Here is a 25,852-nt window from a genome sequence, read left to right on the forward strand (position 1 = left end):
TTAAGCTGTTCCAGAAGGGAAAATAACTTTGTTTAGAACACTAAGAGACAGAACCCAAGCAGAGGCTGCCAAGTTGAAGTCTTGGGGAAGGCAATCCTGAGACTTGCTGAACTTTGATGTTGTCTTGAGGTCGGAATCCTCAAGCCCCTTATCTGTGAAACTGTGTTGCTTTGAACAAGGGGAAGTGAACCCTCAGTATCTGTGGAACTGTGTTGCATTGAACTTGAGGAAGGGAATCCCAAGGTTTTGTGGAACTGTTTTGAACTTAAGGACCGTAATCCAGAGACTTTTGTGGAACTTTCTTGAACTTGGGGAAGGGAAGTTGAAAAGGAAGCTAAGAGCTGGCAGAAGCTCAGAACTCTGGTTTTATCATCATTACTTTTGTTATTGACATCCTGTCACGGTTCGACCCTGGAAAATATGGCACAGATGGCGCCTCCACTGAGCCGCAGTGGGATCAGTAGCAGCGCTCTAGCTTTTTTCCAAAGCTTTGGTATTTAGAGCGGCCATGCCCCATTTCCGACGTGCTGCAACTCGTATTGTCTGCCCGCGTCGGACAGTCTTGAGCGGTGTTGTGCCCGTTTACTTCCCCGCCGGAGTTCTGCCTTTAGCCCTCCTGCCTTTAGCCCTCCTGATCTGCTTTAGTTTTGTTTCCCTTTTCTCTCAGTCTGCCTTCTGCTGACGCTTGGATTTCCACGCATTCACGCGTACCTTTCCTTCGCCTGTCCTTCACCCGCCGTTGCCGGCCTCTACCCTGTGTTCCTTGCTGGCTCTCCCTCTTCACTAATAGGACCTTATCTACTTAGTTTCTCCCTAGCCTTTTTCTATTTTATCCTTTCCTGCTTTACCTACCTGCTTTCCCTCTTGATTGTACTTTCTTCGTTTTGTTCCGGCTTCCGCCTTTTTTTTACCCTTGGCCTCACCTCCCTTGCCTTCCTCTTTTGTTGTTGTAGTTTTCTATTGCCTTTTTCTACCGGATTGTGCTTCTGTCTTCTGATCTCCTCTACGGCCCTGGGCCCGCGGTCTTCCTTCCACCATATACCATCAAAGGGGGTAGATCGACTCTGGTGAATCCAACGGCATCAATAGTCCAGTCAAGGAGTCTGCCCATTACTTTGGAAACAAGTAATGCTATCCGCCTACTGATCCCGCATAAGACTCTTCAGGGTTTTTTGTGCCTCCATAGGCTTTTTCCCTGGACTTGGGGCGAGCTCCCTTGGGTCCGCCTGATGGTTTTATATTACAGTCAAGGTGGTCTCAAGTGGAGAGCGTCCCTTTCTCTACGAACGAAAGAAGGGAAAGAAAGTAGAGAAGACAGAAGAGGATCCTAAGCTTCGCAAGAAGGGAAAAAGAAGAGAAAGAGAACCCACCAAGACACACACCCCGGAAACTTCAGGTGAGGAGACACAGGGGGAGGTACCTACAGACTCTGACACATCCATGCACATTGTTTAGTTTTAGTTGCGAGGGCAAGGATGGGTTTTGGATACAGACAGACATTTAAGTTGAACTTTCAGACTCAGACTTTACTTAGTTTTATTCAGGTAGGGAAATACCACCTTGGTATAGGGAAAATTGGGCCTTCAACCATCCTGATATTTCAGTTAATAAATCCCTTTATTTTGAACTTTGAATCTGTTGTCTGTGTCGTGCTTCATGATTCCTTCACACTTGACCATGAGATCGACGACTGTTCAATGTGGCAGTCATTCTCCCACAAGACTATTTGAGATAGTCACTGAAGATTGGTGACTTGGCTAGCCTATGGTGCTGAAGCATCTGATGTGGCCTCTGTCCGTAACTATGCTTCTGTAAGGCAGAACAGACCTCTGGAATGCACATATTCATCTGAAAGGTCAATGTCACACAATGACTCTTCCTTTGGGAAAAGAGTGGCCCAAGCTCAGGCTGCGACCTCATACATGACATTATTTACATCAGCGTCTGCGATCCCATTGGCGATGACTTTGTCCACGAAGACTGCTTCATCATCTACCGCTGCAAAACGCCAGTCAACATCTTTCACTGGTCTCCAGTTTTCTTCAACGAAGCAATCAGCCACACCTCCTTCTGGCTGGTAGACATCTTCATCAGTGACCCTAGTCGATGACTCACAAGCATACCAAGACCTCTGTTCCGTCGACTTCTTCGCTTATGCCAATTCTGATGACTTTGTAGACCACTGCATCTACGGGGCACCAAATCCATCGACATATCTCACCACTACGATCACCTCGTCCATGACAGAGGTGCACACCTCATTGTCGACAGCTCTGCTAGGCCTCTCTCTGGTTGAGGCATTCTGCAGTACCAAGACCTATGCCTACCCATTCACTGTTTGCACTGGCCCCATATGTCCCTTCTTCTGGTCCTACTATAGTATAGTATATGACATATTGCAATTTGACAGTGATGCAGATTTTGAGGAGAGAGGTGTCTTTTCTGATGACGACACCCATGGAGTGGTTCTGCCTTGTACTTCAACTGATATTTCAGCAATTATGCCATCCCCAAGGGCAATTTCTGCACCTACTTGGCCAATCTCAAGGCCGGCACCCACTCAACCGGAGCCTCATGACCTTTCTATGGACTTTCTATCCACAGTGCAGACTCTAGCTTTGGAGTTGACGCATAGGCTTCCTACTCCATCTGTAACGCCATGCCAGGAGCTTCCTGCTGGGCCGTTGCCAGCTCCTCCGCTTCCTACGGGGCACCTTTCTTGAGCCGGCACACCTGCTCTTTCTCCACCTGCCATCCTCATGGATACTGCACAGAAGACATCACCCAATGCGATTTGTCCATCCATACTTCTACCTTGGAAGAGTTGGAAAAAGTTGTGCCAGAGGATGAATAACCGGAGGATCCTCCTTGGAGACTCTCCACCTGATTAAATTGTTTACTTCCACACCCTCATGTCCTGTGCTGCCAAGTTGTTTAATCTTGTCCAAGAAGAGCAAAAGACGGAAGACTTCTTATACCATTGGAGGGAGCAGAAACAGTCAGTGGTGGCCATGCAAGCCCTCCAGGACATCTGGGAAGAGAGTCTTTTGACCATGAGAATTTCCTAGTCTGCCCTCCATAAAAAGGACAGATTCGAGAAAAAGTAAAAGGCCCCTGATTCAGCACCTAAGTGTCTACCGACGCAATCCAGTCCGGACTCCATGTTGTCAGCTGTGGCCTGGAAGTATTCCGCTAATCCTTCCGCTCAGTGTTCAGTGCCACTCGACAAGGAAGGGAAATAGCTTTACTTTCTCCAAGTGCATCATCTCCATGGCCGCAACCACCATTAAGGCGGCTAATGCATTGGCTGTCCTGTCCCGCTCCAAAAGGGAGTTATGGGTCAAGATGGGCCCAATATTGGATTTCCCACTAGATGACAATAAGAATTATGCTTTTGCCCTCCATCGCGAGAGGGAGGCCACCTCAGATGACACAGTTTCAGTGACAGTGGCTTCCGCAGATGGGAAACTGTGCTGTTCTACACCGTCAAGGTTGGCTCAAAGCCACTCATTTCCATCCAGAAGTGCAATGAAAAGTAGTGGAAAAAGCCTTTCGACAGGGAGGACCTCTTAGGCAAGAAAGTGGATAAGACACCTCAACCCGTCAAAGCGGACACGGACACAGCCTGTTCCTTGAGCACGCTGCAACAACGGTGTCAGTCCTTTTGGTCCGGGAATACACATTTTTCAAGGACGTCCCGCAACTGCAGGCCTTCTTACTGGTCCAACACCTACGCTGCATCGGATAGCTACAAGGGAGATTAATGCTGCTGCAGCTTCTCACTCACCAGGGACCAATTCTCCAAACAGGCCTGACCAGGCTCTGCCTCTGCCCCTCGACTTACACACCCCAGTGGGAGGGCGTCTCAAGTGGTGTTCCATGGATGAATAGGTATTGTCACTACTCCAGCAGGATCACACAGTGGAATTCATTGGTTGCCCGCCCTCCGCTCCTCCCTTGTCAAAGGTCAAGAAGCACTTGCCATTAGTGCTGTGAGAAGTTACGTCCCTCCTTCAACAAGACCAAGGGGTGTACTCAAGATACATTCTCATAAAGGAAAAATCTGAAGGGCCCATTGTAGATCTGCCCCTCAATAGGTTCCTGTGGGCTGAAACCTTCAGGATGTTCACCCTCCAGAATAAGTTGTTTACCTGTAACTCCTGTTCTGCAGCATGGGGCCTGGCATGGATTCACATGCTCATGAATATTCCCTGTCGTCAGGCTGGGAATCCTCGGTAAAAGAAAAAACAGTTTCACTTTTATTCACAAACTCCTTTAAACCAATCAAACTCCTCTGGGTCATACTGCCCCCATCCAATGACGGTCCTCTCCCTAAGCCCCTCCTCTGGCAGCCATCTTCAGATGTTTACCGCACGCTTCAGTGTTGGTAGTCCTTGAGTTTGCTCTGCGAGCTACTTCTATGTTTTTGTGTGTTTTTTTTTTTATGGAAAAAGGTTGCATTTTTGTTCAGAAAGAGCCTTTGTGCTCTCTTCTCCATCTGCCGATTGCAGGCATCTGTTGTAGGTGGATTTCAGTGCCCCTCAAAGGTGAAGATCGTTCAAGTTTCCAGAAGGCCATCGGGCCTACTTCACACCCTGCGACCATGACCGAGGAGAAGGAGGAAGGAAGCTCCCTCTTCAAGTTCTGCACCAAGTGCGGGCTACGGAACGTGTTTGTTGAAGACAAGCATCTGCAATGCCTCTACTGCCTGCATCCAGACCACAAGGAAGGGGAATGCGAGCTATGCCTCGGTTTCTCCAAGAAGACGACGCGGGATAGGCACAGTAGACTGGCAGCGTGGCTGAATGCCAAGGCCTTTGCCCCATGTTGCGAGCAGTGTCATGCCTCACCCAGGACCGGCCCGGCCGAGGAGCGGTCTTCTGAGTCCTTTGGGGGACCTCATCCGTGGGACCCCAAGACATGGCCAAGAACCGCAAGTCCGGGTCCACCAGGGTCGCCGCAGAAGCAGGTCCGGCGGTGGACAGGGCTAGATCAACATCACCCTCCGCCTCCATTGCCAGCCGCCGATCGAGCTCCTCGAAAAGGAAATCGTCCAACCCGGCTAAACTGTGGGAGAACCCTGAGAAGCTGCGGATGGAGGATAAGAAGACTGAACTGCCCATGAAGGCTGTCGGCACAAGAGAAGAATTTGTCGTCTATAAAGTTGGTGGCGGCTGCTCTCACGAAAGCTAAAGGGCTGACCCTGTGACGGTGTAACCCCCACAGCGCAGAAGGTATCCCTGACCCCGAGGCACGAAACCGCTGCAGTGACTTTGGAAAAGTCTGCTGGCACGGCAGAGAAGGGGACACCGTCTCAGAACCCGGTTTTTATCCCTCAGGGCGGAAAAAAGGGGTGGCAAGGAGGCCCTGAATCAGTCAAAGGCTGTGGCCCAAACCCATGGAGGTTTTGTCCACGGACGACAAAGACCTGGAGTCCTTACACATGGTCCACAAGGACATGGATGAAGAGGACGACGATGGCACGGGGTCTAGTGTTCTGATCACGCCAGCTCAGCAAAGGGATGTGTCTCTAGACATCCAGTAGACCCTCCACACCTTGGTGTCAGAGATCCAGAAGAGGATGCCACAGGGCCCGGTTCCAATGGTCCCCCAGGCCCTTGATCAGCCACCATCAAGGAGGAAGAAGCATCATCTAACACCCCCATTTCAGCCTCCACATCTGCGTCAGCTACCCTCTTCCCTCGGCAGACGCAGGTACGGGGACGGCTACAGTCACAATAATGACATTATCGCCCCAGCGGCGGGAGGTCCCCACAGCCTAGGGCATCCCTACAGATGAGGTGGGGTTGTTCCATTACATGATCGCCAGAGCCTCCAAGCAATTCCAGCTTGTGCCCAAAGAAACCAAGAAAGAGGGTTTCTTGTACCAGCGGCGCGAGGTCAGCCAGAGCCTCCAAGCAATTCCAGATTGTGCCCAAAGAAACCAAGAAAGAGGGTTTCTTGTACCAGCGGCGCAAGGTCAAGAAGACAATGGCGGTGCCCCTTCTGGACGACGTGTGGGAGGAGGGCCTGGCCCTCTGGAAGAACCCTGGCATGGCTGCGGCCAAACGAGATAGGCTGGAGAATAAGTACTCGGTGCCGGCCCGCACGCCTCTGCGCATAACCCACATTAAGGACTCTTGGGTTAAAGAACATGTAGGGAGGGACCGGAAGGGTAATGGGTGACCTCAGAATAATAACCCGGAACGTCAGGGGGCTGAACACCTACCTGAAGAGAAATAAGGTGATGATGTACTTGAGGAGGCAAAAAGTAGATCTAGCTTTGCTGCAGGAAACTCACCTCACCAAGGAGAAACTGGAGGTAATTTTAAAAAAAGTGGAGAGGCACTACCATAGGAGCAACATATTCAGCAAATGCTAGGGGGGGTGATTATTTGGGTGGCACCAGAGGTTCCTTTCCAGATATTACAGACCATGGTGGAACCAGAAGGTAGGATGGTAGCGCTCTGCGGGCTCCTGGAGAACAGGGAACTAAGTATCATAAACACATATGCCCCCAATCAAGACACAGTGACCTACTTTAAAACGTTATACAGAAAGATCAGCCCTCGGGGGGGGGGGGGGTGTGGCTTGGCTGCTATGGAATAGGCTGCTCTCCTTCCGAGCTCCTGCATGCGTCCAGTGATCCGAGGAAAGCACGAGCCGCTAAATATTGCACACCGACGTAATAAGTAGAGGAACACAGCATGAAACGGAGCGGACCCCGTTGAAAGTTACTGCGAGCTGATTATCCAACGGAAACAATAGTTACGGAACGTTGAAGTCTGGGACAATAGCTGCCGGTTCGTAATCAAAATGGCCGCCGACCCCGAAACAAAGGAGACACCAAGTGGAATGGCAGGGTTGGACTACAGAAGCGAAGCACCCGAGAACTGGCGCCTTCAGTGACAGTGATGCCTGTGATGGAGTAAGAGGTGCGTGCCCGGCGAGTACACCGGTGAGTGACAGGTCCCCGGTACTAATAATATACACAGAGGCGGCTTCCCCGGGGAAAATTGTGGTCCGGGAAGCACGCCACGGCAGAAGTCAGCGTACTCATAGAGAGGGGCCTGAAGTCCAAAGGCGAGGACAGGACACGCTGCGACCCGGGCCGGCCGCGGTATTGCACCGAAGACTTTGCAGATAAGCGGTGCGGACGGCGGGATTGGCCCGGAGCGGCTGATCCGGCACAAGACTGCTGCTCGCTCAGGACGCGCTGGATCGAAGGAGAGAGAGCGGCTCCAGGTGGACTGTGCGATAGATATTAACTGTGAAATGGAACCCGGGTTGATACATGTTGCAAGGCGGAAAGTGTAATGCCGCCACAAGGAGCAAAATAGACACCCTGTAGCAACGTCATGGCTGAAAACAACGTGCTCAGCAGTGCATCCGAACACGGGCAGAAATAGCTTCCGGGAGACAGGCGCATACAGGCACGGTCCTAAGACGCTGGAAGCCTGAGGGCACAGGGAGTGGGCTCTGAGGCAGGCTGCACATGCAGAGCACATCTAAAGAAGCTCTGTAGCCGTGGGACATAGAAGCCATTAAGCACCAACAAAGCCCCAACACAAGTACAAGTACAAGGACATAAGAGGTACTTCTGGAATAAAGACGGTGCAGAGCACGTCCCATATGAATAACATAAGGACAACTAGCAGAAATACGAAATTGGGAAACAAGCCCCTGTGGAGAACACAAAAACTAACGCACTGCACATTGGGCTGGATCACCAGCGGTATTGACGACGGACACACCTAATCTAGCTCAACGGCACCTCAGCCATCATTACTGCTGGTGCATTAAACCTGAGAGTGAATAACGAGACGGAAATGTCAGTGAGGGGAGGCAAGGCCAAGGGCAAGCAGCCCACAATGGATATTTTTGCTAAACCGCAGCAGTCTCCCACCACCCCAACGCAAAGTGTGGCTACTGCATCTGTAGTGACGGCATCGCCAAGTGAAAACCATATGATCTTGACAGCCGTAACGGAATTGAAAACCTCGTGGGGGACAGCAATGGCAGAATTGAGGACGGCGCTAGAAACAAAGATAGTTGCAGTTTAAAATAGAGGCTAACTTTTTAAGGCAAGATGTGAGAGCACTGGCTGAGAGGACCAGTGGCCTGGAGAGTGCAGTGAAAATCAATACAGATACCAGCACGAACAACGCCAAGGAAGTCCACATATTGAAGCAGCAGGTTGCCAACCTGGAGAACCGAGCAGAGGAGGCTGAAGGAAGAGTGAGACGCAACAACATATGCGTGGCTGGTCTCCCGGAGTGGGAAGGAGGCCAAGACCCCACGAACTATGTGGAAAACATGATCATACAAGAGATAGGTGCAAATAAGCTCTCGCAAGGGTTCACGGTTGAACGTGCGCCCAGGACCTTGATGAGGAGACTGCAACCTGGAGCCCCCTGCCCCCCGAGAGCAATTATAGCAAAGATCCTGAACTATAGGGACAGCGAAAAGATCTTGGAGTTCTTCAGGAAAGGAGGGACGATAAAGAGGGCGTCTGCGACCATAACTGCATACCCTGATTACACTATGCTAGTTCAGAGACAGCGCTATAGCTATGTGGCGATCAAGAGAAGATTGCGCGCAGCTGGATTTAAATATATGTTGCTGTACCCTTACCCTGCAAAAATCAAGATTCTCCACAAAGACAAAACGCACTTTTTTGACTCCCCGGAGGAGGCAGCGACCTGGCAGGATGCGCATGGCTGCCCGGAGTGAGATGAGGAACAGGGTCGAGAGGGATACGATAAGTGATCAAACAGCTATGCATGCTAAGAGAAGGGCGCAGGGTAATGGGTAACGGTAGCATGAAACATTTGAACACGTCGGACTGGAATATAGAACATGTAATGTAGCAAGAATAGCGGAAGGTGCGCTTAGCTTGTTTTTTTTTCAAAAATGGAGTAACGGGATGATGACAACCTACCCCGGGAGTTAGAATAGGAGGACTGCCACTAGGGCGACATCTCCCTGCTTAGCCGCAAGTAAGGCAACTGCCGGAAAAGGGCTAGATGCGGAGGTGCCTGAGATCCAGGGATGGAGCTGGGCAACAGTTGGCAAGGCTGGGTAAGTTGGGGCAAGGAAGGGGGAGGTTGGGGAAGAGTTGGGGAGCATGATGGAGTTGGGAAGGGAGGAGAGTGGGGGGAGTGGGGTGTAGGGGAAGAGTTAACAGTTTGGGGAAGTTTGTATTGGGGAACGAGCCTACATGAAAGAAGGGAAGAATTTAGACTTGGCCCGTACTTGCGGAGGAAGGAGTGGGACCCGGATATGTCATGGGAGACCTTAGAGTAGTTACCTGGAATGTTAGAGTGCTCAATAGCTATTTAAAAAGAAATAAGCTTATGATGTATCTGCGCAGGCAGAAAATAGACCTAGCCTTGCTGCAAGAGACTCACCTAACACAAGAAAAACAGGAGGTAGTCCGTAAGAAGTGGAGAGGGACTGTTGTGGGCGCAGCATATTCAGCTTATGCTAGAGTGTTGATTACCTGGGTCGCACTGCATGTACCGTTTCAGTTGCTGCACTCAGTAGTCGAACCAGATGGGAGGATGGTAATAATAAAGGGGTTGATGGAAAACAAGGAAATATGTATCATAAATACATACGCCCCGAATTAGGATTTGGCGGCATACCTCAGAACCCTATATAGCAAACTTAGCGTGAGCCTGGGGGGGGCGGTGATCTGAGGAGGAGACTTTAACTGTGCACTAAACCCGAAATTGGATAGATCGGACACCAAAATAGACAGACCAACCCCAGCGGCTAGGACATTGCAGTCTCTGTTAGCTGATTTCGGATTAGAGGATACATGGAGGTCACACCATTTACAAGATAGACAATACTCGCATTATTCAGCCCCCCAGAACCTACACACTAGACTGCATTATATGTTCGTCACACATGAACTGATGACAGAAATAGCCCAGACAGAATACAAAGCGAGGGTCCTTTCAGATCATTCGCTGCTGATATTAGTATGGCAATACCGACCCCCGAGAGCGAAGATACCGACATGGCGCTTCCGAGCAGAGGCGTTGAAGGATAACATTTTTAGGGAGGACATGAGAGAGGAAATAATAAGCTACTTTGAGACAAATACTGGCAGCGTGGGGTCGGCGGGAGTGCTCTGGGAAGCCTTTAAAGTAGTAGTGAGGGGGATAGCTATAGCCAAGTCCAAGGGGCTGCTAGGCGGGACCTTGGCGAAACTACAAGTGCGGAAACTGAGCTGGAAATGGCATTGAAAAGGGGAGATAATGAAGCAATAATTAGGCTACAGCAAAAATGTGCAGGATATTGGGAAAGGCTGTGCAATCTAAACTACACAAAATACATAGAGAGGCAACATGCAGGGGGGGGACAAGCCAGGGAGAGTTTTGGCATGGCTATACAAAAGCGAGACTCCCAGACCAACAATCAGGACGATAGCGAAAGAGGATAGAAGTAGTAGTAGACACACAGGAGGGAGTTAATGAAGAATTTGCAGGCTATTACCGCATCCTGTATGGAGATGCGGAGGAAAGTGACAGCAAGGAAATAAGTGAAACACTAGAGGATATCGGATTGCCGCAGATTAGCACTGAGGAGCGAGAGCAGCTAGATGCACCGATCACTCTAGAGGAATTGCAAGAAGTGGTGAGGCAGTTACCCACTAGCAAGACCCCGGGGTCTGATGGACTGCTTTTAGAGATGCTTAACGAAGCGTATGAAGTCGGAAGACTACCAGAGTCCCTAAGAGAGGCGATCATCATACCGCTCCCCAAACCTAATAAGCTTGGCTGCGAGTGCAGCTTCTACAGACCCCTGTTGATGTTGAATCAGGATAGTAAAATATTGACGGTGGTCCTGGCGAATAGAATGAGGATAGTCATTAATAAATTAATACACCCCGACCAGACGGGTTATGTCCCCAACAGGAACATATCCAACAATCTTAGGCGACTCTACCAAGTTATTGAACATGCCAACGGGGAGGCGGGAGAGATGGCAATAGTTTCTCTGGACGCAATAAAGGCCTTCGACTCGGTCAAATGGCCATGGCTGATTGCGACTCTGACCAATTACTGAATAGGGCCGGGGTATCTCAAATAGGCCAAACTACTATATAGTGCACCGCTGGCCAGATTGAAGACTGGAGCAGTTATATCGGAGAGGTGGCAGTTTAGCAGAGGCACTAGGCAGGGATGCCCGTGGTCCCCCATGCTATACATTTTGGCTTTAGAGCCCATGGCGATATACCTGAGGCAGCAGTATGATATAATAGGTATCACCATAAAAGGGGAACCGCATCAAATTTCCTTGTACGCTGATGATATGTTGCTGTATCTACGCTACCCAGAAGAAAACCTCCAGTATGTCCTGGAAGTGATGGAGCGATTTGCAAGGCTTTCCGGCATAGTTGTGAACCCCAAAAAATCTCATGTATTTCCACTAGGGAGGTATAAAGGGATTTCCACTAGAGCAGTTACCGATCCTGCAGATACCATGCGAGGTCTGCACGTTGCGATATCTTGGGATAGACCTATATCATACAGTGGAGTCAGCACATCAACACAACACTGAGAGAGCTATCGGGAATATTGACAAAGGTATGAAGTTCTGGGTGAAGCTCCCCTTGGCGATGATGGGGCGAGGGGCAATGCTTAAAATGGAGGTTCTCCCGAGACGGTTGCACTTCTTTGGGAGCATCCCATATTTGATACCTAGGCGATTCTTTGCTAGGATGAACAGCATATGCAGGGAATTCCTCTAGCAGGTGACAAGCAACAGAGTGGCCCTTTGGAAGCTGCAAAACCCACACGAGAAAGGGGTCATAAAACTACCAAACTATGAAATTTATTATATAGCAAGTCAACTACAATATGTAGCTAAATGGCTCTCTGAGGAGCCGACCTCTGAATCCAGGCTGTTCCAACTGGACTGCGCCCCATTTTTCCAAAAATAAATGATGTGGTTTCCCAGATCGGATATGGAAGGGTGCCCGCGAATGATGATACTTGGGTGGCATATATGGCGGAGAGCCTGTCAGATAATGGATAGCCCGTCCCCGTGCTCCCCGCAGGTGTCATGATCACTGTTTCCAAGGAGCCAGGACCAGCCCAACGTCCTTGGAAGCAGGCCCCTAACCCTAATCCTAGGCACCAGCCGGTCCCTACTGGGACCTTTTGGACCCTGTCCTGGCGCCGGTGGCACCAGGCTCATCAAAACCATCGGTCCCGGCACTGGAAGCGCCGGGCTCATAATTGGTGTGAAAGTGCTTGGGTGGACTTACCTGCGGCAGACCATGCTGCTTACTTACCAGCCACTTAGAAGCCCTCTGTGAACAGGAACTACTTTCTTACCTGGGTGGGGCAACTCCACTCCCTGGATACAGCACTGGAACTCTTCTGGACACTGGAACTCTTTTCTTAACTAGGCGGGGCCGTGGAAGAAGACGCCTCATCACTCCAAGGCTATTTAAACCACACCCGATAGATGAAACGTGCTTCGTGGTGTTCTGCATCTGCAGCAGAACGCTCACCGAGTCTGTTCCAGCCTTTCCTCTTTCGACCCTGAACCTGCAAGAATTATACTTACCATTCCTGTATCCGGGTCAACATCAGCACCTGCAAAAGACAAGAAACAACAGGTTAGCAAGACAAACTTTACACACAGTGCTTTCTCACCTGATCCATCAGCAGCGGCCGTGTCTTCACGCTGCACCTTCGCCTGCAAAGACAAAGGCATTGTTGTACTTACCGGCACGCCGTGAATTCCGGATTTCTTCATGCTGCATCGCCGCCTGTGAAGACAAAGTTTAGTTACAACTTACAAGCATTCCGCTGACTCCGGCGCTGCAAACCAACATCTGAAAGACAAAAGAAAAAGACATTAAGCAGGTATTTACTCACGCCCATCACGCTCGTCGCAATAAAACGCCTGCAAATACTCCGGCGTCTCTTTAACACGAACTAAGCTGCAAGGAAAGAGACAGTTAGAGCGCTTGCCATACTTACGAATTTCCAGGCGCTTCACTCCATCTTCCATCCCAAGAGTCCTTCAATACATAAGGGAAAAGCATTATACAGAGTCTTCAATATTAACATGCCACGCATTTAAAGACTATAAAGACAAAAGGTGTCCAGAAACTCACCTCTCGTGCAGATAACGACGGTAACCATCCTCTGAATTCAAGAGGCCAATGTTTCACCAGTGAAGGAACTGGCAACGGCACCCTGCACCAGACGCAGATGGAGAGCCCAGCATTCACCTATCTAAGGTGAGCACGTTGACCTGGGGGGGCTCTACAGAAAAGCTGGGAAGAGAGAGAGAGGGACATTCAACAACCCAGGCCATTAACCCCCATATTCTTTCACCTGCAGAAACCTCACTCTTTGAGTTCGACACACAGTGCGAAGAGGTTCGACCCCAGAAGCCAATCGAGTCCTGCACATCACTTTTCGAGTCACAGACACCCTCCTGCCAAGACCCGCGCCTCCGTGGGAATCAGGTGAGCGTTACAGAACGCGAAGCCCACCACAAAACTCCTACCCAGGCGCAATGGAAACCTCAGACACTGATCACCTAGCCCAGTTGCTCGGAGAATTAAGAGCAGAAGTACATGCAACTCGTCATGAAACGAACTCTTTAAGAAGAGAACTGATAATTTCCAAGGAGCGAACTGAGGACCTCGCTAGGCAGTTGCTACAAGCGCAGGCAGGACAGACACCTTTGCCCGCTCCAGGAGGAAGCTATCCTTCTGCATCATCTTTAAATCCAGTGCAAATCAATCTGCCCGGTAATGTGCCCTTGGCTCCGCCCGAACGCTTTTCAGGTGATCCAAAGAAATTTGCGGTGTTCATCAACCAGTGCCGCTTACACTTCTTATGTCGACCAGCTGCTTTCCCAACAGACCAGACCAAGGTGGCTTTCGTGCTTTCTTATCTCAGTGGCAGCGCCGCAGATTGGTCGATCCCTTTAGTCACCCAGGATGATCCGGTTTTACATGATTTCCAGGCCTTCCAGTCCAGTATGGAGAAATTGTTCGCAAGACATGCACAAGGGCAGGCCTTGGACAATGAACTTCTTTCATTACGACAGGGTAATCAAGACCTCTTGACTTATATAGCCTCATTCAACAGACTTATAGTGGAAACTCAATGGCCCGAGGATAAGAGAATAACACTTTTCTACAGAGGCCTGCGTGGAGAGCTCAAGGATGTTAGCTCAAGTTGTGAATCCTCCACAAGAATGCTCAGACTATATTGGCTTAGTTGTCCAATTGGACCACAGACTACAGAACAGGCAGGCAGATCGTTCCAAATTTGATAACCAAGTGTTTTCTAAACCACAAACCTCTACTAGGGGAGCTGACACGGTGGAACCCATGCAAATAGGGGGCATGAAAGGACCTTTAACCCAGAAAGAGCGGGAAAGAAGAAGGCAGCTGCAATTATGCCTCTATTGCGGAAACTCAGGACACTTTCTTCGGGACTGTCCAGTGAAACCAGCTAAGAAGGCTGTAGGAGCCGCGGATACCTGTACCACATATTCTGAGCAGGGAAACGACCTAGCCCGACAAGAGTAGAGGTCCTCTTGCCGAGCGTTAAGATTTGTCCCGTGACCTCGCATTTCGTGGTACCCATGGTCCTCATTAGTCCTGAACGTCCGGATCGTTTGCATGCAATTGAAGCTTACATCGACAGTGGAGCAATCGGTAATTATGTGGACCGTGAAATGGTATCAAGGATGAATCTACCCCTCAATACGTCAATACTACTGTGGATGGCACGGAGATAGCCTCCGGACCAGTAATGCATGCCACCCAAGAAGTGACGCTAGTGAGTCAAGATTTACACCGGGAGAGAATCGTGTTTGATGTGATCAAGGCTCCTCAGTTCCAGATCATTCTGGGAATCCCTTGGTTAGAGAAGCACAATCCTCAGATCGATTGGCGAGCAAAGACAGTTCAGTTTCCAGAATGTTTTACCACTTGTTATCCTAGGCCTGATGTTTCACTGGCGGCAATCTCTTCGGAGGAGGTTCCCAAATTACCTCCCAAATACCAGGAATTCCAAGACGTCTTCCGGAAGGATCAAGCTAACACCCTGCCTCCTCATAGGTTTTACGACTGTCAAATAGATTTGATACCCGGAACAACTCCTCCTTGCAGCAGGATTTATGCCCTCACCGAGCCAGAGAATCTTCACCTCAGACAATATTTGGACCAATACCTAGCTAACGGGTTTATCCGTCCTTCAAAATCTCCAGCTTCATCGGCTTTGTTCTTCGTTCCGAAAAAGGAAGGAGACCTTAGGACTTGCATAGATTATCGCACCCTGAATCAAATCACTGTTAAAAACAGATTCCCGTTACCTTTGATCCCTGAACTCCTGGACCAAGTCAAAGACGCATGTATATATACAAAACTGGATCTCAGAGGAGCCTACCACTTGGTACGGATAAAAGAGGGCGATGAATGGAAAACGGCCTTCCACACCAAGTACGGACTATTCGAATATCAAGTGATGCCCTTTGGACTTTGTAACGCTCCTGCCGCTTTCCAATATTTTATGAACGATGTCCTTAGAGAACTCGTAGACGTGTGTGTTGTTGTCTACATTGATGACATCCTTGTCTATTCATCATCCGAAGAGGAACACCAGAGACACGTTAAAAAGGTTCTCGAGAGATTGCGTCAACATAATCTTTTTGCTAAGCTTGAAAAATGCGTTTTCAACGTAACTGAAGTCGAGTTCCTGGGATTCATATTGTCACCTAACGGAGTCCATATGGATTCAAAGAAAGTCGATGCAATCATCAAGTGGCCATCACCAACCTCTGTAAAAGGAGTTCAAAGCATGTTAGGCTTCGCTAACTTTTACCGCAGATTTATTCCTGAATTTTCTCGGATAGTCCAGCCCATCACCGCTCTGTTAAAAAAGAACAAACGTTTTGAGTGGTCTTCTGAAGCAGAACAAGCTTTTCAGGACTTAAAAGCTAAATTCATTTCTGCACCTGTTCTAAAACATCCTCGCCCAGAACTCCCCTACATCATGGAAACGGATGCTTCTAGTCTTGCTATGGGGGCAGTTTTATCACAAAGAGATCCGGTCACACACCAGTTACACCCTGTAGCCTTTTGGTCCCGCAAGTTTTCGGCTCCCGAGATCAACTATTAAATTACAGACAAGGAACTTTTAGCTATCAGATCGGCCTTTAAAGCATGGCGGCATTATCTTTTAGGAGCCAGACACACAGTCACCGTAATGACTGATCAACGCAATTTACAATATCTAAAGACGGCCAAAGCTCAGTCTTCCAGAGAGCTTCGCTGGGCTCTGTTTCTGGCTGAATTTGACTTTATAATTACTTATCGACCAGGCAGTAAGAACGGAAAAGCAGATGCCCTCTCCCGGATGGGAGTAGATGAACATTTGACCACTCCAGAACCAATACCCATAATCCCAGAACAAAGGATTTTGGGTTTGGTCAGCACTCAATCTTTTGAAGACATCAAGACCACGGTTAAATCACTCCTAACTCCGGACGATTTGCAGGACTGGCAATTAAAGGGAAAAGAATTCTCAGTGGATCAAGACCTACCATATTTCCGAGGACGATTGCACTTGCCCTGTGAGAAAATACAAAAACAAGTAATCTCCTGTTATCACGACTCTCTAATGGAGGGTCACCCTGGCATTACCAAAACCATGGAAAAGATTAAAAGACATTTCTGGTGGCCATCATGGAAAAAGGATATTAGAGACTTTGTAATCTTCTGCGGTGTGTGTGCCCAAAATAAAAGTCAGAAGCAGAAACCAGCCGGCCTATTACAGCCACTAGACATCCCTCCCTGTCCATGGCATACCTTGTCCATGGATTTTATCACAGACTTACCTCCATGCTCGGGGTATACTACCATTTTAGTAGTCGTGGATCTATTCTCCAAGATGGCTCACTTCATTCCCCTGAAGGGTCTACCTTCAGCCTCAGTATTGGCCCGAGAATTCTTGGAAAACATTGTTTGCTTACACGGTTTTCCCTCGGTTTTAGTCTCCGATAGGGGAAGCCAATTCATCTCCCACTTCTGGCGCAGTTGCTGTCGTCTAGCCCAAATTGATGTAAGACTTTCGACCAGTCACCATCCCCAAACTGACGGACAAACCGAAAGGACAAATCAGACACTAGAACAATATCTACGTTGCATGCTCCAACAAACTGAAAACCCCTGGAAGGATATTCTTTGGATCGCTGAATACACTTACAACAATTCGACTCATTCTGGAACCGGGAAGACTCCTTTTTTCCTATTATACGGACACCATCCTAGAACCTCCAACCTGGATCCTCCCCAAGAATTTGAAGCACCTGCTGTGGATCACTTGCACTCGGAGATCACCCGTGCTTTTAAGGAAGCCACTGCCCATCTGCAAAGAGCTAAAGCTCAATTCAAAAAAGGAGCAGATCGACATTGTAAAGAGGCCCCTCACTACGCTGTAGGAGATCAGGTCTGGTTATCCACTAAGCACCTGCCTCTAAAAGGACCCTGCACCTTCATCCCGAGATACCTTGGACCCTATCTCATATCTGCCATAATTAATCCGGTGGCTGTCAAATTGGAATTACCTACACATTTGAAAATACATCCAGTATTCCATGTCTCCTTATTAAAACCAGTACAACCAGAAACTCGATTGACTGAACTTCCAGAACCAGTTTTGGTAGATGGAGAACTTGAATTCGAAGTGAAGAACATCCTAGACTCCAAAATCTCCAAATCTAAGTTACATTATCTGGTTGATTGGAAAGGATATGGCCCCCAGGAGAGGTCTTGGGAACCCTCAGAATATGTCCACGCACCTCGTCTGGTCAAGAAATTCCATCTGAATCACCCCAACAAGCCAAAACGCCCGGAGAAGACACGCTTAGGAGGGGCCTTGAGGGGGGGTGCTGTCATGATCACTGTTTCCAAGGAGCCAGGACCAGCCCAACGTCCTTGGAAGCAGGCCCCTAACCCTAATCCTAGGCACCAGCCGGTCCCTACTGGGACCCTTTGGACCCTGTCCTGGCGCCGGTGGCACCAGGCTCATCAAAACCATTGGTCCCGGCACTGGAAGCGCCGGGCTCATAATTGGTGTGAAAATGCTTGGGTGGACTTACCTGCGGCAGACCATGCTGCTTACTTACCAGCCACTTAGAAGCCCTCTGTGAACAGGAACTACTTTCTTACCTGGGTGGGGCAACTCCACTCCCTGGATACAGCACTGGAACTCTTCTGGAAACTGGAACTCTTTTCTTACCTAGGCGGGGCCGTGGAAGAAGACGCCTCATCACTCCAAGGCTATTTAAACCACACCCGATAGATGAAATGTGCTTCGCGTTATTCTGCATCTGCAGCAGAACGCTCACCGAGTCTGTTCCAGCCTTTCCTCTTTCGATCCTGAACCTGCAAGAATTATACTTACCATTCCTGTATCCAGTCAACATCAGCACCTGCAAAAGACAAGAAACAACAGGTTAGCAAGACAAACTTTACACACAGTGCTTTCTCACCTGATCCATCAGCAGCGGCTGTGTCTTCACGCTGCACCTTCGCCTGCAAAGACAAAGGCATTGTTGTACTTACCGGCACGCCGTGAATTCCGGATTTCTTCATTCTGCATCGCCGCCTGTGAAGACAAAGTTTAGTTACAACTTACTAGCATTCCGCTGACTCCGGCGCTGCAAACCAACATCTGAAAGACAAAAGAAAAAGACATTAAGCAGGTATTTATTCACGCCCATCACGCTCGTCGCAATAAAACGCCTGCGAATACTCCGGCGTCTCTTTAACACGAACTAAGCTGCAAGGAAAGAGACAGTTAGAGCGCTTGCCATACTTACGAATTTCCAGGCGCTTCACTCCATCTTCCATCCCAAGAGTCCTGCAATACATAAGGGAAAAGCATTATACAGAGTCTTCAATATTAACGTGCCACGCATTTAAAGACTATAAAGACAAAAGGTGTCCAGAAACTCACCGCTCATGCAGATAACGACGGTAACCATCCTCTGAATTCAAGAAGCCAATGTTTCACCAGTGAAGGAACTGGCAACGGCACCCTGCACCAGACGCAGATGGAGAGCCCAGCATTCACCTATCTAAGGTGAGCACGTTGACCTGGGGGGGGCTCTACAGAAAAGCTGGGAAGAGAGAGAGAGAGAGAGGGACATTCAACAACCCAGGCCATTAACCCCCATATTCTTTCACCTGCAGAAACCTCACTCTTCGAGTTCGACACACAGTGCGAAGAGGTTCGACCCCAGAAGCCAATCGAGTCCTGCACATCACTTTTCGAGTCACAGACACCCTCCTGCCAAGACCCGCGCCTCCGTGGGAATCAGGTGAGCGTTACAGCAGGTTCCATTAGTCGCTCTGGCGGGGAAAGAAAAGCAACTAAGACTAATGATTAGGAAGCATGGGAGCCAGTGGGGATAGTGACGATGGGTGATTTATGGCAAGAGGGGAGTATAAGGGACTTTGAGGGGCTGGTGGAGGAAACAGGGGTACACACGGGGCAGTACATCACATATCATAGGGTGGTGCAGTGAATTAAAGAGACATGGTCCGAAGCAATATTAGCAGATGAACTGGATGCCACCATAGACACAATATATGACATAGCAGAGGGGGGGGGGACACGAAATATCTAGAATATATGAGCTGATGATGACCAAAGTGGGGAAGGAAGTGGCACAACTCAGACAAGATTGGGAAGAGGAAGTGGGTGCCTCAATGAGGGATGGGCTGTGGGAGCATGCCGAGGGATATCACAAGAAAGTGTCAAACGCCAGATTACAACAGATACAATTATATATTACTCACAGAGCGTATATGACACCCCAAGGATAGCCAAATTCAAAAAGGCAGGGCGATAATCATGCCCCAAATGTGATGAAGAAAACGCCAGAATGGTACACATGTTTTGGTCATGCCCAATAATAGAGAGATTGTTGGGAGAAATTGCACATAGGATGGAAGACAAAGGGATCAAAATAGAAGTGGACACAGTGTGGGCTTGTCTGATAGGAGGGTTCCCTAGACCACATAACTCAAGCATGTGAGTAAATTGAAAGACATGGCGTATATATTAGCAAAGAGGAAAATTGCAATGGGGTGGAAGGCATGTCAAAGACCAAGAATAGAAGCATGGTGGAAAAATCTACAGAAATAGGCAGAGACAGCGGTATGGCAATTGGCAAGCGAGGGGGAGGAAGAGGCTAGAACCTTGTTAGCTTGGAGACAACTGATAGCTGAATTATTTGGGCCCACGCATGATGGGTCAAGTGACCGGGATCCAACAGGAACCAGTGATAAGGAATCCCTACTGCAAGACGAAGGAACAGGACAGGAAGTAGAATAGGCTTGGAAGGGTGGGTGGGAAGGGGGAAACAGTGGATACAGATAGTGATGTAAACAGAACCATTATCGCATGCACTGTAAGTTTGGTTTGTGTTGGTTGTTGAAATAAAATCAATACAAATAGTTTAAAAAAAAAGAAATATCAGCCCTCTCACAGGTGGAGCAATAATATGGGCGGGGGGACTTTAATTGTACACTAGACCCTAAACTAGACAGATCGGATACGAAATTAGAAAAACCCACCCGCAGCAAGAGCGTTTTGGGCTCTGCTGAGAGATTTTGGGCTTGAAGACATTTGGAGGCAGCAACACCCGACGGCAAGACACTACTCTCACTACGCGGCCCCATATTGTTTGTATACGAGGCTGGACTATGTGTTGACCACCCCAGGCATAGCGGAGGAAACTGTGAGCTCAGAATACAGAGCCAGAATACTATCAGACCATTCCCCTTTGGTTTTGGAGTGGCGACACCAGCCCCAAAAAGCCAGATTTCCAACGTGGAGGCTTAGAGCCTAAGCACTGAGAGACACCACATACCGAGAGGACCTACAGGAAGAGATAATAAGCTATTTCGAGAACAATACTGGAAGTGTGGAATCGGAGGGAACCCTATGGGAGGCCTTTAAGGTGGTAATAAGGGAGGCGGCCATATCCAAATCTAAAGGGCTCCAGGGGGATATAGAGCGAAAGCTACAGGATATAGAGAAAAAGTTAGAAACAATAATGAATAAAGATGGGACCTCACAGGAGCAGGCAGAATGTGCGAGCCAGTTACAACTGGCTGGCGGGGAGCTATGGGAGAGGCTAAGCAACCTGAATTACCAGAAATATATCGAACAACACCATGTAGGAGGGGACAAACCAGGGAGGCTGCTTGCATGGCTATACAAAAACGAGGCACCAAGGCCTGCAATTAGAGAGATAGTGGGAGAGGCGGGACAAGTCTGGAATACTCAGGAAATGGTGAACGAGGGCTTCCTCAGATTTTATAAACACCTCTATGCAGACATGGGGGACAATATGGAGAGGGAGACGCAGGAGATCCTAGAGGACATAGGATTGCCCAAATTAAGCGTAGAAGACAGAGAGAACCTAGAAGCCCCAGTCACACTGGAGGAATTAGAAGCAGTGGTGATGCATCTACCCACGTGCAAAGCCCCAGGCACGGATGGGCTCCCAAGCGAGTTTTATAAAACATACAGACAAGAGATCCTTCCCCCCGCTACGAGGCATATGAGAAAGGGAGGCTGCTGGAATCTCTGAGAGAGGCGGTAATCATCCCCCTCCTTAAACCAGTCAAGCCCAGCATAGATTGTGGGTCGTATAGACCATTATCCAAGATAGCAAAATCCTCATGTCAGTACTCGCAAACAGACTTAAGCCGGTGATAAACTAATACACCCCGACCAAACAGGGTACGTCCCGGGCAGAAGCATATCTGATAATCACAGGAGGCTCCACCATATCAGACAGAGGGCGACCCAAACGAAATAGCAGTGGTCTCGCTAGATGCAGTCAAGGCCTTTGACTCGGTTTGGTGGCCATGGCCGATGGCGGCTTTAAAGGAATATGGGATGGGACCTGGGTACCTGTGGTGGGTGAAAATGTTGTATAGCTCCCCTACAGCCAGGGTAAAAACGGGAGTGATAATCTCAGAAAGGTGGCAACTAGCAGAAAGGCTGCCCATGGTCCCCAATGCTATACATCCTCGCACTTGAGGCACTGGCAATCTACTTGAGACAGCAATACAGCGAGATGGGGGTGCGTACTAAAGGGGGACTGCACTTGATATCACTTTATGCAGACGATATGCTCCTATACCTGCGTTACCCGGAGGAGAACCTGCAATACATCCTAGAAGTGATGGAACACTATGCGGTTTTATCTGGGATAGAGGTCAACCCCAAAAATTGAGCATGTTCCCCTTGGGTAGATACAAAGGCATACCACAGAAAAACCTACCCACCCTGCAGATGGCCTGGCAGACCAAAACCTTCAGATACCTGGGGATCAATATTTACCATACGGTGGAATAGGAGCACAGGTACAACACAGAGAAAGCAGTGGAGGGTGTCGAGAATAGCATGGAGCTCTGGGCAAAGCTCCCCCTGGCCATGGTGAGGAGGGCAGCCTTGCTGAAAATGGTGGTCCTGCCCAGGCAACTGCATTTTTTCACAAACATCCCGCACATGGTGCCTAGGCGCTTTTTCACCAAATTACACAGCCCGTGCAGAGGTTTCTTGTGCATTACACAAGAAACAGAGTGGCCCTGTGGAAACTACAGAATGCGTATGACAGAGGGGGGATAAACCTACCGAACTTTGAGATATACCAACTGCAATACGTAGCCAGGTGGCTGGCGGAAGATGAGACAGCAGAATCCAGGCTGCTGAGGGATGAGAGTGCCCCATACTTCCTACAAGAACTAAAATGGCTACCCAAGTCAGAGATGCAGGGCAGGCTGAGATTGCTAACACTGGGTTGGGCGATCTGGCATAAAGCGTGCCGAGCCATGGGAGTCCTGACCCCGTGCTCCCCGCAGGTGCCACTCGTGGAGCTGTGCGGTGTAGATGACCTATTAAGAAAAGGGATCCGGAAATATTGGGAGCCAGTGGGCCTAGCTACCCTAGGGGATATCTGGCAAGAGGGGGAGGCTGTGGATTTTCAAACAATAATGTACGGAACCGGGATACATGTGGGACAGCATATTACATATTGTAGAATAGTCAAGAGGGTGAAAGAAACATGGTCTGAAATAGCGCTAGCAGAGCAACCGCATACAGCCATTGAAATGATGTATGACATCTCAGAGGGAGGGCATGAAATATCCAGGATATATGAACTGACAATTTCAAGAGTGGGAAAAGAGCCGCTCAAACTACGGCAGGACTGGGAGGAGGAGGCGGGAGAGACCATGCAGGATGGGCAAATGGGAGAGGGCCCAAAGATACCATAAGAAGGTGTCTAGACATGCCAGATTACAACAGATCCAACTATACGTTACCCACAGAGCATACATGACCCCCAAATGATAGAAAAATTTGGGAACGAAGATGCACAAAAATGCCCCAAGTGCGGGGAGGAGGGAGCAGGGATGATCCACATGTTCTGGGCATGCCCGGAGATGGGGAAGTTCTGGAGGGAAATTAAACTCAAGCTATCTGAAAAGGTAATCAACTTAGACGTGGAATCTATATGGGCATGCATATTGGGGGGGATTCACCAGGCCATGTAACTTGAGACACGTATGTAAACTTAAAGACTTGGCATACATCCTGGGCAAAAGGAGAATTGCCAAGAGCTGGAAGGCCCATAGACCCAGACTAGAGATATGGTGGAAGGACCTCCTAAAATGGGCAGACACCGAGACTGTGTCATGGTATGAGGTTGCTAACAGAGGGGAGGGTGAAGAGTTGGGATCACTGATAGAATGGAGACAGAGGATATCCTCATTGCATGGGCACACCCAAGGTGACCCCAGTGATGACGACACATCCGAGAACCAGGAAAAGAACTAAGCCTGAACAATGGGAGCCAGAAGCACGGAGGGGAGAGCTTGAGTGTAAGGGGAAGGGTGGGAGGAAGACAAACAAGGAGAAAACATGCATTGTAAGTCATGATACTTGTAACTGAAAATGTCGGGAGTGTGAGTTATGTTTTGTTTGTTGGAAAATTAATAAAAAAGTAGTGGGTGCCAGAATCCGCACCCAAGTGCCTGAGGTCACAACCATCGCCGGATTTGGTGGTTCCAGCGGCCGCAAGGAAACGGTCCGCTAACCCCCGTCCTTGTCGTCTTCAGTCCCTCCGAACAGTGAGGGGAAGAAGATGGACACCATGGAAAGGAAGGTAATTTACACCGCAGCAACCACTATAAGGGCGGCCAAATGCACTGGCAGTCCTAGCAAGGTGTGTGTGATGCTGGAAATGCATCGGAGGGACCGGGCCTCTGTATCCTTGTCCTTTACTGCTTTTTATTGTGTGTTCTGTCGTGTTATCCACGCAGGAGTTCATTTGGGACTCCTGGCGGTGCAGTTCTCTTTTGGTTTGGTGAATGGACCCGTGGGATACCCTTATGGCACCCATGGGTGGGGAGTACAACCCTGTGCCCCTAGTGTATGTTTTTGGGCACCTGTGGGTGGCCTGCAGAGCAGGGTATGGGCTGGTGGCAGCTCCATGCTGAATTTGACAGGTGCGCGGAGTATCCTCCATTTTGGGATGCCCCGGCCCTGCCATTGGAATCAGTTGATTCCTGATGGAAAACAAAATGGCCCCTGTGTCCTCTTGCTTTCTATTACCTATTACCTTGTTTTCCCAAAGTCCTGGGAAGCCCTGACTCTGTCCCTTCCCCCATGACTGGCTGGTGGGTGGAAGTGCCATATATGGTGTTGTTGTGAAGGCCCTGCCAGACTAGCTGGAGCCTTCCCAGTGATGTATGTTGTGAGTACCTCCTGTGGGTGGGACCTGGGTAAATGGAGTGTGTGACCAATATGCACTTCTTGTTGTGGTTGTCTGGTTTCTGGCATGAGAGACAAAGACTAAGACAGCCCTGCCCGAAACTGGCCTGAATGCAGTGTGTAGTGTTGAATGGCTGGGTACTTGTCTCAATCCACATTCCTTGTTGTGAGTGTCTGAGAGGGAGGAGGATGGCCTGAATGCACTGTGTGTCCGATTGGCTGATTGACTGCATGAATGCCCCTCTGAATGATTGGCTGCTGAGTGTGACCTAGCAGTGTGGATGAGAGACAGAATAGTATATCTGGGGACCTCTCACCACTGGAAATTGTTCAGAAGCTGAAATCCACTACGACGAGTAACTGAAGCTTGACCTTGAAGCCCCGCTGGACGAGAAGTGCTGTTGCTCTCCTTCACAATCTGAAAGCTGCTGTGTCTCAAAGGACTGACCCAGAGAGGACCTGGTAAGGCGCCCTCTTGCCGAGCTACGAGGGACCATCGTGCACCAACTGATCTTTGCCAAAGCTCCCTGGTAGACAGACCTACGACAGGCTGCCGACCCGAGACGGGGACTGCCGCGGAATCCCAAAGGGAAGTACCCGGACTGTTGTCCGCCATTGTCGACGACCGCCGTCACCGACCGGAGCCGCCGTGCTCCCGTTTGCCTAAGAACTTCATTTGATCATTGGACGCTCTCGTCTGCATCGTCGCCCGCTTTATCCCGCTGGAGAAGGTCCGACCGTCGACGCGCCGAGGAGCATCCGCCGGTGGGTTTCCCACCACCTAAAGACCACAGAGACGCCGACGACTCAACGCCCTTGCTGGGCCACAGTTCTTCATCCTCTTTGCGGTCCAGAACTATCGTCACCGAGGTGCCCCGCACGCCTCTTCCTTGCAGGACGCCAACGTTCTGTCATCGACGAGCACCGCTAGGAACGAAGCTGCCACTTCACTGCCGTAGTTCAACCTGTTCTCCGTCAGACGTTCGACGACCCGTGACTCC

General features: G+C 49.4%; 1 protein-coding gene across 10 annotated transcripts in view; it reads left to right on the forward strand.

The window, feature by feature from the left end:
- Nucleotides 1-25,852, forward strand: part of CASK (calcium/calmodulin dependent serine protein kinase) — a 2,777,982-nt gene that overhangs the window by 2,355,327 nt on the left and 396,803 nt on the right. The window lies entirely within an intron of this gene.

This window comes from Ambystoma mexicanum, chromosome 7p, assembly GCF_040938575.1.
Source record: "Ambystoma mexicanum isolate Mex_15411 chromosome 7p, UKY_AmexF1_1, whole genome shotgun sequence".
In the NCBI taxonomy this organism is placed as follows: Eukaryota; Metazoa; Chordata; class Amphibia; order Caudata; family Ambystomatidae; genus Ambystoma; species Ambystoma mexicanum.